This window comes from Marmota flaviventris, chromosome 1 (assembly GCF_047511675.1).
Source record: "Marmota flaviventris isolate mMarFla1 chromosome 1, mMarFla1.hap1, whole genome shotgun sequence".
Taxonomy (NCBI): Eukaryota; Metazoa; Chordata; class Mammalia; order Rodentia; family Sciuridae; genus Marmota; species Marmota flaviventris.
Window position 1 is genome coordinate 124,451,710 of NC_092498.1, and position 11,506 is coordinate 124,463,215.

Consider the following 11,506-nt stretch of genomic DNA (forward strand, 5'->3'; position numbering starts at 1 on the left):
TTGCTAAATTATGATACTCAGTAAGTATGTGTCCTGAGTACATTTCAACTTATGGAGTTTTCAACTTAGGATGGGTTTATTTGGAATCCCATCATAGGTTGAGAAACATCTGTACTCCTTAAATTCTTAGAAAAATGGGAGTTAATCCAAAATGTATTTCAAGATCTCATGATCTCGAATAATCTTCAGTAAATAAAAGCTAGATTTGTTGGCTTAATGAAAACAGGTATTGGGCTGGGGATGTGGCTCAGGCGGTAGTGCGCTGGCCTGGCATGCGTGCGGCCCGGTTCGATCCTCAGTGCCACATGCAAACAAAGATATTGTGTCCGCCGAAAACTAAAAAATAAATATTAAAAAATTCTCTCTCTCTCTCTCTCTCTCTCTCTCTCTCTCTCTCTCTCTCTCTCCCTCACTCTCTCTTTAAAAGAAAAGAAAAGAAAAGAAAACAGGTATTACTTCAGAGTGTCGGCATTAAATATAACCGCAGATACACGGTTTTATTGACATGCTGTGAACATATCCGACAGAAAGCTTGATTATGGCTATCTTTGTTTGCTTGTTTGGTAAATTGAACTCTAAGAGTTTTGCTTCATTAAATTGATTGACGGGTAGTCATTGGGTATCTAGGTCATGTCTATATCCAATACTAAAGCTTTAATTGTTGAACACGAGTTACCCACTTTTGGTTTCCGGTTCTGGATCTGTCAGCAAACATATCTTGGGCCACATTGAAAATTCAACTGCAAGGAAACACAGGCTTCTAAAAATTAGCTACTAAGCGTTGAGAATTCTAGTTAGTATATGGTGATGAGAGCTCTCTAGTGTTCTCTGCTTGAACCTGACTCCACTTTCACTCCTAATAAAATTCTCTTTCTTGACTTTTCACATTGGTCTGAATTTTCTTTCACTGGGACACAAGAAATGAGATTTGGAGCTTCAACCCCCACTTTCCTGTGACAAGATCATACCAACCAACCTGTTAGGAGTTTCTAGAACTCTAGGGAAGAAACAGTTGGTCCCCTAAACTCTGACCCCCATACTACTACAGAACAAGAGATAGTTAAAAGCAGCTGAATACACTGAATAGTTATTGTTTCTTTATGGCTTTGTTGTAAGAAACATTGCTTTTCCTTTAATGTTTCCCATATTTAAGTAACATTTTTTATTTCCTCCTAAATTATCTGTAGCTCATGACAGTTGGGTTAGGTATATGTTTGTGAACGGAGATGAAACAATTTCCCTCCCTATTGGATTCCTACAGAATCTGGAAATGGTTAGTATTTTTATTTTCCAGGCAACATAGTTGCCGCAGTCCCGCTGCAGCAAAATAACCGGGGTGTGGGGGTGGGGGGTGGTGGTGATGAGGAACTTGTGTACATTGATATAGCAGGAGTGGGAGCCGTTTATTGTAGGACAGGAGGGGTATACATTCCACACAGCTTATCTTAATTAACATAAACTAGATACAGCAGTCAACCAATAAGGAATCTCCACACTTTTCACAAACCACTCCCTCTGGCAAAATGCCAGGCGCCATCTTGTCTTGTTTACAGACCCTAACAATAGTCATTTGAATAAGTTGAGCAAGAGTCTTTCCTCCTTGTGACAGGACACAGTGGAGACACAACTGACTTCACCAAGGGCCTGACTGGACTGTCACTTCAGAAGATGTGCATAGCGTCAAGTATGACTAGAAAACTCAGAAACTACTCAGAAAACCTGCCTAGCATCCAGGTCTCAGGGGTCCATGGCCTTACAAAAGGAAGCCAAGCAGCTTAAAAGCATTGTGAGGACCTTAAAGAGGAGTTTGCCCAGGTCCATGGGCCTCACAGGTGACGTCTGCCAGCAGGTTCTTGGCCTGACATCCTAACAGAGAGGCAATGAAGTCCAATCAGATGGCTTATTAAACGCTCGGTAGGGCGGAGATGTGGCCCAGAGTGTGTGCTGAGGAGGCCCTGGGTTTGATCCCAGCCCCACACACATACCCCAGAACTGAAAAGAGCCTACGTGACCCTTGACCTGTTGCCATACTTGTGTAAGTAATGAGGCCGGGTTTAATGAGGTATAGCCTTCTCGGTGAAGCAGCTGGCTATCCTGATTGTCTTAGGTGGACATGGGGACAACTGTTGAGATTAAAATTATGTTTCAGAAGGAAACTAAGGAGCACCCATGACCAGAGCCTCATCTGTTCATTGTCCTTGAGATCCTGCCTTCTATAAACTGCTCTGTTCCCAAGACTTCACATGGGGTACTAAAATTTCAGAGGACAACCCTTATGCCTGCCAAGCTGTGGGCCACTCAGGGAGCTCATGAGATGCCCGGCATGTAACCTGGACTTCCCAGCTGGAGCCAGGAAAGTGTGCTCTGAGTTCGAATCTTAAAGTCTCAACTAGCCATCCTCTGTGCCCAGACTGAGCTTAGCTTTGCCCCAGGCCCACCCTGCGAGTTCCTGTTGCTTACCTCGCTTGGTCTGGCTTGCGGGCCTTCTTCATGCTCTCTCCAGTCTCTGGCATTGTCCTCCTGCTGTCCTCCATGCGGCCTGTGCATGCAGCTGTCCACCTCAGGTGGCTTCTCTCCAATTAGAACAGTGACAACAGAGTGGTGTTAATGCCCAAAGTTTTGGTCAATTATTCAAAACAGAGAGGATGACAAAAAGGCAGTGGGGGGAGTTCCAGGCAGCAAGAGGGAGCATTAGCGTGAGAGCACCCACTTGTCTGCCAGTGCTGGCCCCTGAACCCGGGGTCTTATGGGCGCTGAGCATGCACTGTGACCCCCACCCATCTATCAATTCAGCACCCGCCTCCAGAGCCTACGTTTTCTCAGCTGCACTATTAAGCATGGCCTCTGGGACAGGGTCCCTTTCTCAGATTAAGGAAATGTGTATTCTTTGTTTCCTAACTTTTCTTCTTTTAATTTTGAAAGGAAGTTGAATTCTATCAATTGCCCTTTGACATTTATTGAGATACTCATATGATGTTTTTCTTGTAACCTGTTCAGTGAATTACATTACTTTTCTGATGTTAAAGTGATCTTGAATTTCACAATCACAGCTTGCTTCTGGTATTCGATTTTTTTAATAGCCAATTTCTTTTTCTTTCTTTTTTTTGGGGGGGTTGTCAATGGATCTTTATTTTATTTATTTATATGTGGTGCCTCACTCATGCCAGGCAAGTGCTGTTCCACCGAGCCACAACCCCAGCCCCTGGTATTTGATTCTTTATGGTTTGCTAATGTTTAAGATATTCGACCCCCCGCCCATTAATAGAGTGACTCCATAGAAAAGAGTGACAATGTTACAGTCTGGGAAAGGTAATTATGACACAAAGTGTCCAAAAGCCAACTGTCACAGTGTCCAAAAGCCAACTGTCCAGATACGCAGGGAATTCTTGCAGAGCTACGAGGAGAAATGATGAAGGAGCCAGGTGAAAGGTAAACGGATCTTTACAAGAGAGGAGACAGGTGCCAGCCAACAGGTGAAGAGGGGCTCATCTTACTGGTTATCAGGGAATTGGAAATCACATTTCTGCGGGACGCCACCTCGACACCCGAGATGGGCGGGATCTTAAGCCTGGCATTATTAGCAAGAATGGGTAGCGACTTGTCAGCTATAATTGACACCGCTGCTCTCTCAGTTTTGGTCTCCTCCTTCTTCCGCTCTCCTCATCCTCTTCCTCCTCCTCCCTCTTCTTCCTTCTCTCTCTCTCTTTGTGGTGCTGGGGATGGACTGTGGAACGGGGGCAAGTGCTCTACCACGGATTCTTACTCCATTTACATGTTTGTTTAGTCTTGGTGACCTTGTGGGTGAACTTCGCTGGGAATCTGCTTGTCGGCACCTCGTGAAGCTCACCACACACACCCAACCCCAGCGCTCTGCTCTCCCACAGGTCCCCTGCCCATGAGTGAGAGACCCACGCGCCAAGATCTGTAGCATCTTTGCTTGAGCAGCACCAACCTGGACGCACCCCCAGGGTTAACCAAAGCGAGACGGGCAGACGCACTGGTCAGCTTCGTGTAGCCATGACGACATATCTGAGATAATTGTGGAAATGGGATAATTGACTTAAGGGAAAGGCTGATTGGCTCACAGCTTTAGAGGTGCCAGTCCAGGATCAGTAGGTTCCACTGCTTTGGGCACCATGGTGGGAGCCCGTGGTGGGGTGGCAAAACTGTTCACCTCATGTTCAGGAGACAAAGGAAAGTTGGGTCCCACAGCCCCCTTCAGAGGACCCCACCATGACTAAGGAGCCTCCTGAAGGCTCCATCCAAGGGACCACGCCTTCAACACTTTAGTCCTTGCAGGACACTCAACATTTAAATCACAGCATATATGCTGAGTGTGGGGTGCACACCTGTAACCTACCAACCTGGGGGGCTGAGGCAGGAGGATGTCAAGGTTGAGGCCAGCCTTTGCAAGTAGTAAGACCTTGTCTCAAAAAGGGCTGAGGGTGTAATTCAGTGGTAGAACTTCTAGGTTCATGCCCCAGGACCTAAATAAATAAATAAAAGTGGACAGCACATATTCATACCATGGGATATAATAATGGAAATTAGTGGACTGCAGTCATGAGCTGGGGCATGGATGACTCTTGCAGCCAACATGGAGCTGAAGAAGCCAGACGGAAAAGTGCAGAAGGTGCGCTTCCCACCCTGAAGTCCAAGGAGGCACAGAGCTGCCATCTTTCTGGGGAGGTTGGGGGCTGAGCAAGGCGTGAACCCAGGCAAAGGAAACAGTGCTGGTCTGAGAAGCTGTCGCCTGAGGTGGGGGTGACGCCCAGGAGCCTGCTGACCTTCTCTGATGGGCTGGGTTGTTACCTGCTGTTGTTACTATTGAGCATGGTTTTCTTCAATGTTTTTTAGAAAGGTTAAAAAAAAAAAGTCTGAAAGCCACTTCTGGGGAAGCTCCTCTCCTACTCTGCAATTGGACACCGTCCAGGAGCGTCCTTCCCAGGAGCACGTGCTCTTTGACAGCAACTGGAGTCTTTGGGTGGGTGGAGCTGAGGCCAGCTTGGAGGGAGGCCAGCCCCTTCCACTGCGGTGTCTGGTGTCTCCGGCTTAGGCATGCAGGGTGGATGTGCAGCCTGGATGTCCAGCCACTTCCTTCTCGGTGGACTAAGCAGCTGACAGTGCCTGCGAGGGCCCCAGGAGGAGGCATGGTGGCAGTGCTCTGTCCCCAAGTCTCTCTCCACATGTAGCAAAGGCTACAGAGGGACGATAAAGCCCTTGAAAGGTAAAGGCTTTCTGAACATTGTCTCACTTCACCGAGATTTACGGGATCTCTAATTCATCTCCAATGCGACCACACAGTGACAGCTGGCTGATCGCATGTTTCCTAACAATGGGATTTTGTATGCTTAAAAAAAGACAAAGTTGATAACTAGAAGATGGGTGAGTGCAGGACATCCTATTTGCATTGAGAATGTAAAGAGTCCAGGGAATTCCCTCAACTTGGAATATGTGAAGAATGTCAAGGAGGTGTTTTGCATGTGGTCTGAATCAGACAATTGCGCGACCCTCAGGTTCTCAGTAAAGCAACCCATGCAACGTGGGCAGTGCCCAAAGCTGCCACTTTCCTGAGTCTCAGTGGACCTCCAGCCAGGAAAATCTGCTCACCAGTGTCAGTAGTGGCTTTGGTCTGGGAACACGTAGAACAGTTGGTATCAGCTCACATGTCTGCATTACACGTGGAATAAAGCCAAGTGAAGTGGTCACAGCAGATAGGTCCTCGTGGTCTGATCTCCAGGCCAGCCAAATTCTTGCAATGTTGTCCTTTTCAACCCAATTGGTTCAATTTTTACATATTTTCAAGAGATGCTATGAATAATGTAAGGAATCAGGAAAATAAGCCTGCATTGTATCTTGTCCTAATTTGGCTGTGGGGCCACCAACTGTGAAGAGCCTGTGAGGGCACCCGGACCACATAGGGCACCCGAGTGCATCTTATAGGGCTTTGGGCTTGGCTGGGGGTTGGACAGAAGCAGGTGTAGTCATCCTGTCCCCAGGAGACACTGGAGCCTCTGGAAATAGGGTGATTGAACAGGATCAGTTTGACAAAAATTAACAACGCCATTTCTCTTTTTTTAATATTTATTTTTTGGTTGTAGTTGAACACAATACCTTTATTTTATTTATTTATTTTTATGTGGTGCTGAGGATTGAACCCAGGGCTCTCACGTGCTAGATGAGCACTCTACCACAACACCAGCTCCAAACAATGCCATTTCTGTTGACAGGGAATTTGTTCAGTGGCAAATAATATGCCCACCCCTAGCAGCAAGATAGATGGCAGGAAATGTGTTTTTAACTAACGCATTTGACTCTGTGAGTAAAACATCTCTTAGTAACCAAGAAGAGAGGAATGGGTGTTGGTGGGCAGCTAGCAGGGCCTGCTGTGCTCCACATCATTCCTGCTCCTAAACCATAATCAAATGGCGGGGGCATGTGGAAGCCCGTAATCACTATGTTGCTGAGTTAAGGCAGATTATGGATCTGAACACACTTAATTAAAAAATGATAGCTCATCTTATGAAGTGGTTTACCAACCAGGAGACCATCAGCACCTTCACTGAGGGAAGTCGACAGAAGGAACTGGCTGCAGAGCAGGTGCGGTAGCCCGAGACCTGCCCTGTAGGAGCCTGGCCACCCTTAGGGACGAGGAAAGATGGGAGGCTGAGTCAGAAGCTGGACTGGCACTTGCTGGAGTGGGAATCTTGGGGAACCCTGCTTTCTCCAGAGCTGAGACAGTGGAGGAGAAGTTCTCCTGAAGGAGCTGGAACCAAGGAGGTGACCTGGAGGATGCAGGGGACAGAGGACAGAGCACAGAGGACAGACTCCCTCCCCATACCCAGGCAGAGCCGCCCCTGGCGGGACCTAAGTACAAGCCATAGCAAGGGGGCCTGGAGACCCAACCTGCAGAGGGGTGGAGAGGATCTTGCCTGAAGCTACATCATGGAGATGCCAAGTAGCTTGTTGGAGGTCACAGGTCCCTGGCCAGCTGGCTCCACAGTGGTGGCCACGGGCCCTGAGTTATCCTACCATGGCTGCCAGGCTTCATGGCTGTGCTCAACACAAGAACCAGAGATGCATTTATCTCTGTTTTTCTTTCTTTTCTTTTTTTGTGGTGCTGGGGATGGAACCCAGGACCTTGCACACCTTGTGGTGTGAGGTCACGGTGCTCTGTGGTCAAGAACAGAATGGAAAAGGTGGCAAAAAGCTGGCATCTCCTAGTGCAGGATGGGGTCTCCTTTAAAGAAATGCCGCATTAGGGCTGGAGGTGTGGTCAGTGGTCAGCTAGCAGGACAAGGGCTCTGCTATTGACCACACCTCCAGCCCTAATGCGGCATTTCTTTAAAGGAGCCCCCATCCTGCACTGGGAGATGCCAGCTTTTTGCCGCCTTTTCCATTCTGTTCTTGACCCAGAAGCATCTTGGCTGCTGCGTGATGGCTGGGCTGCTCGGCTCCATTCAAACAGGCTGGCTCAGAGGCCGGGAAGCAGAATTGTTCAAACACAATGTGCGTTGGTAGAGGAGGCTCACATCTCAGGACTGCATCTCAGACCTTCACAGTTAGCTCATCCGCTCCCTCTATCCCCCTCCTTTTCTGTATTTCTAAGAGTTTTGGAGCCTCAGGGAGAGAAAGACCCCTTTCAGCCAAAAGAATAACAAAACCCTGCAGTGCAAACAAAGTCCCTCAGTGTTCTTCCCCCTGCACCAGCACTGTTCTCCAGGTTGAGAGGCAGCAGAGCCACAGTGACAGAGTAGCTACACAACCTCCCCCTCGCCCAGGCTGCTTTGGGATCTGGGCTATAGAGTGAAGCTGTGAATATCAGGATGAAACCCCTTTGAAAACAGCTTCTTGGCTGGGTGCGGTGGCCAGGTCTGGGATCCCAAGAGGCTGGAGCTGAGGATAACAGGTTCAAGGCTAGCCTCAGCAATTTGGCAAGACCCTATCTCCAAATAAAAAAAATAAAAAGGACTGGGGATGCAGCTCAGTAGTAGAGCATCCCTGGGTTCAATCCCAGTACCCAAAACACACACACACACACACACACATACCCAAAAAAATAAAAAATGAAACAAAACAGAAACCCCAGCTTGATGCATCTTGTCATTCTGGTCCAAGGCCTGACCTGATATCACGGCTACTCCCGTGACAGGGCTCTGGTGGATCAGCCTTGCTGGATGGATCAGCTGGTCACCCCTGGGTTTTCCCACTGCTTCCTCTGTGGACTGCACAAATATACCTTCTAGAGGCCTGGCAGGGCCAGCCCTAGGGCCCAGTGTCCAGGGGTGAGGACAGGGAGCCTTCAGGGGGAGGTCAGTGGGTGGGGGGCACAAGCTACATCAACTTAACTTGCAAAATAGATTTAAAGGTGAAATTGTCGAGGATTTCAAGAAGTCAACCACAGATCACGACATCCAGACGCAGGGGAGCCACCGGCTGACCAGACAAGGGCCCTGGACTCCCCAGGGACCCTGCCAACCCTGGGATTGTGGCGCTCAGCACCATCATCCTAACTGGGACAGGACAGCTGCTCCCATGTTACAGAAGGGACACTGAAGCACAGCGGGTGGAAACATCTTCAGGGCTCCAGGAGGTGGATGGACAGTGGGGCTCACACCGGTGGCCCTGCTCTACTGAGCTCACTCGGCCACTTGGCATGACTGTGGATGTCATCGTCATCCCTCTGGACATCACCCAATAACCTTGAGACACCCCACACCTGCACTGTGAGAGATGCGTGTGGACAGGTTGCCCTCTGCAGCCCCCGCCTCTCCTCCCTGGGGAGCAATCGGACAGCGGCTCTCGGGGCATCTGCAGTGTGGGGAGCAGTCACTGCTGTTATCATTGCTTACAGATCAGTGCAGCGCAAGGGCAGGCTCCTTGGCACCTAGCACCTGTGTTTCTAGGGCCATCCTGTGGCTGAGGACCGCCAGGCAAGAGCTGCCTAGGCTGCAGGCAGAACTGGGTGTGATGGGCTTGGCCAGCTCCTTTGGGAGGCCCAGACGTCCCTGGGGTGCTGAGGGTCGGTCCAGGCCCTGCTGTGCCTCCCCAGCTCTGAGGTGACTGCCCTGGTGAGTGCTGGAATCAGGCAACACCCCATGGTGGAAGGGCACACACCAGGCTGCCGGCTGACCTGGTTTCAGCTCTATTTGGAGACAAGCTTAACGCTATCTGACACCAATGGCTTTCTCTCCCATGCGTCCAACAGGCAGGCATTGATTTTTCTGCCCAGGGTGGAAGGCCTGCATTCTGGAACACAGTGCAGGAGTCCAGGAGGTGCCCACCTGTCCAGAGAGGGAGGGGGTCAGCACCTCCCTGTGGGTCCCCACCTTGCTCACGTGCTGGCAATGGACACGTGTCTGTCCAGGAACCCACAGGGGCAGGGGTCTCCATCAGGGAGTGCAGGGTACCCCTGCAGGTGGCTCCTGCCGAGGACTGGACACAGGTGCATACTCTGTCCCTGTCTCAGCTGACCCTGGACTGTCCACAAGGCAGAGAGGCCATAAGTACATCAGAAACCAGGGCCACGCACAGTCCCCAAGGGCCAGGGAGAGCTGTGGACAGATGGCTGATGACTGGAAGACACCCTCCCCAGTAGCTGGTGCTAAGCAAGACCCCGAGGTGCTGCTGAGCCAGGGACACCCGGGGTGGCACCTGCAGCCTGGCAGGAGGGGACTGGTGGGAGACAGCGTGTTGCACCACTACCTCACACACCACACCACGCCACCACAGAGCACCACAACCTCACAACCACACCACACCACCACAGAGCACCACAACCTCACACACCATACCACCACAGAGCACCACAACCTCACAACCACACCACACCACCACAGAGCACCACAACCCCACACACCACACCACCACAGAGCACCACAACCTCACAACCACACCACACCACCACAGAGCACCACAACTTCACACAGCACATCACACCACCACAGAGCACCACAACTGCACATAGCACACCACGCCGCCACAGAGCACCGCGACCTCACAACCACACCACGCCACCGCAGAGCACCACAGTAGAAGGCACCATCCCACCCATACCCAGCATACCCAGCACTAGGAAACCACACACAAACACCAGGCCCTCTCTGGTGGTCATAGTCGAGTGCAGCCAGGCTCACGCTGGCCTGGGAATGGAGGAGAGTGGTGAGCGAGGGCCAGCAGGCAGGAAAGGCTCCTGCCTCTGCGCTAAGCTCCTGGCCTGCAGCCCTGGCTACCTCCTGCAGACCTGGCCTGGCCGCCTCCTGGAGCAGGCCAGCCCCCCCTGCTCCCTCTGCCCGTCTAGGGGTTACTGTGTTTGGAGGCTGCCAAGGGTCCTGGGAGACTCGGAATGTGACTAGTGACTTCCTTCTGGGGCCACCAGGGATCCTGGGGGCTTCCGTCTCCCACCTGCTGTGGCCTCTATCCCTCAAGCCCAGCAAGTCCCTCGGGGAGCTTGGCTCCTTGCTCTGCAGAGTCACACAGTTCTCATGCCCAGCTGGCCTCACGGAGCAGAGGACCCTCAGAAGGTGCCTGTCATAAGCCATCCACGGGCTGAATGTGGGTCACTGAGCATCGAAGCCTAGTGGGTAGAAACTCTGGTGTCTGGGAATGACCAGTGGACATTTTCTCTGGTCAATTTCCCAGGGACAGGGTGAATTTCTACCCCGCTCTGCCGTGGCCCACACGGCACCTGAGATGGGTGTGACATGTCAGGATGTCAATCAACCTGCTGACTGCAAGACACACAAAGCAAGACTCTGTCCTTGAGACCTCATCCCTGCCTTTGATGTGCCCCTTCAATAAGCCCCTGAGCCACCTTTGCTGTGTCTGGTCGCAGCTCTTGTGTGGACTGGGTCTATAAGGGGTTCCACTTTATGTAAACACGTTCCTGACTCTGTGTTTTGTTCCTCACTAATTATTTGAGACTTTGAGTTTTCGGGTGGCTTACACCCTCCTTGGCAGGAAGAATCCTGCAATGATACACTAGCCATCATCCCGGATGGCACTGTTCATCCCTCCTGCTCCCCTGACCAGCTGGGAGTGGTCCCCCACCACCCCCTCCTCCTGTCCATCCCCCTGTGCCTTCGGTGATACAGGAGGTTGGGTGCAGTCAGCCGTCCAGGGAACAGATGCTCCCGGGAGGGCTTTGTGGTGGTCCCTCCAGGTGAGGACCAGAAGTGACAATGTTTCCCCTGATGGTGTCATGGCCGAGGGGGAGGTGCTGTCTGCCTCAGGCAGGGTGTAAACTGCAGTCTAGGAGTGGGCTCCCGTCTGGGCCCGTTCCCAGGACAGGGCCATTAGGTCAACAATGAGGAGGCTCACAGGGTATTTTCCTGGTCAGCACCTCCCATACCTGGCACAGGCAAGCTCTATGTGAAACACAGCCAAGGCAGCGCAGCCTCCCTGCTCCTGGGCACAGAGCAACTGAGGGGCAACAGTCCTGAGGGATCTCAGGCTCCTTCCAGGGAGGACGAGCCCCCTCTATGCGACCCTTGTTAAATGGCGTCTC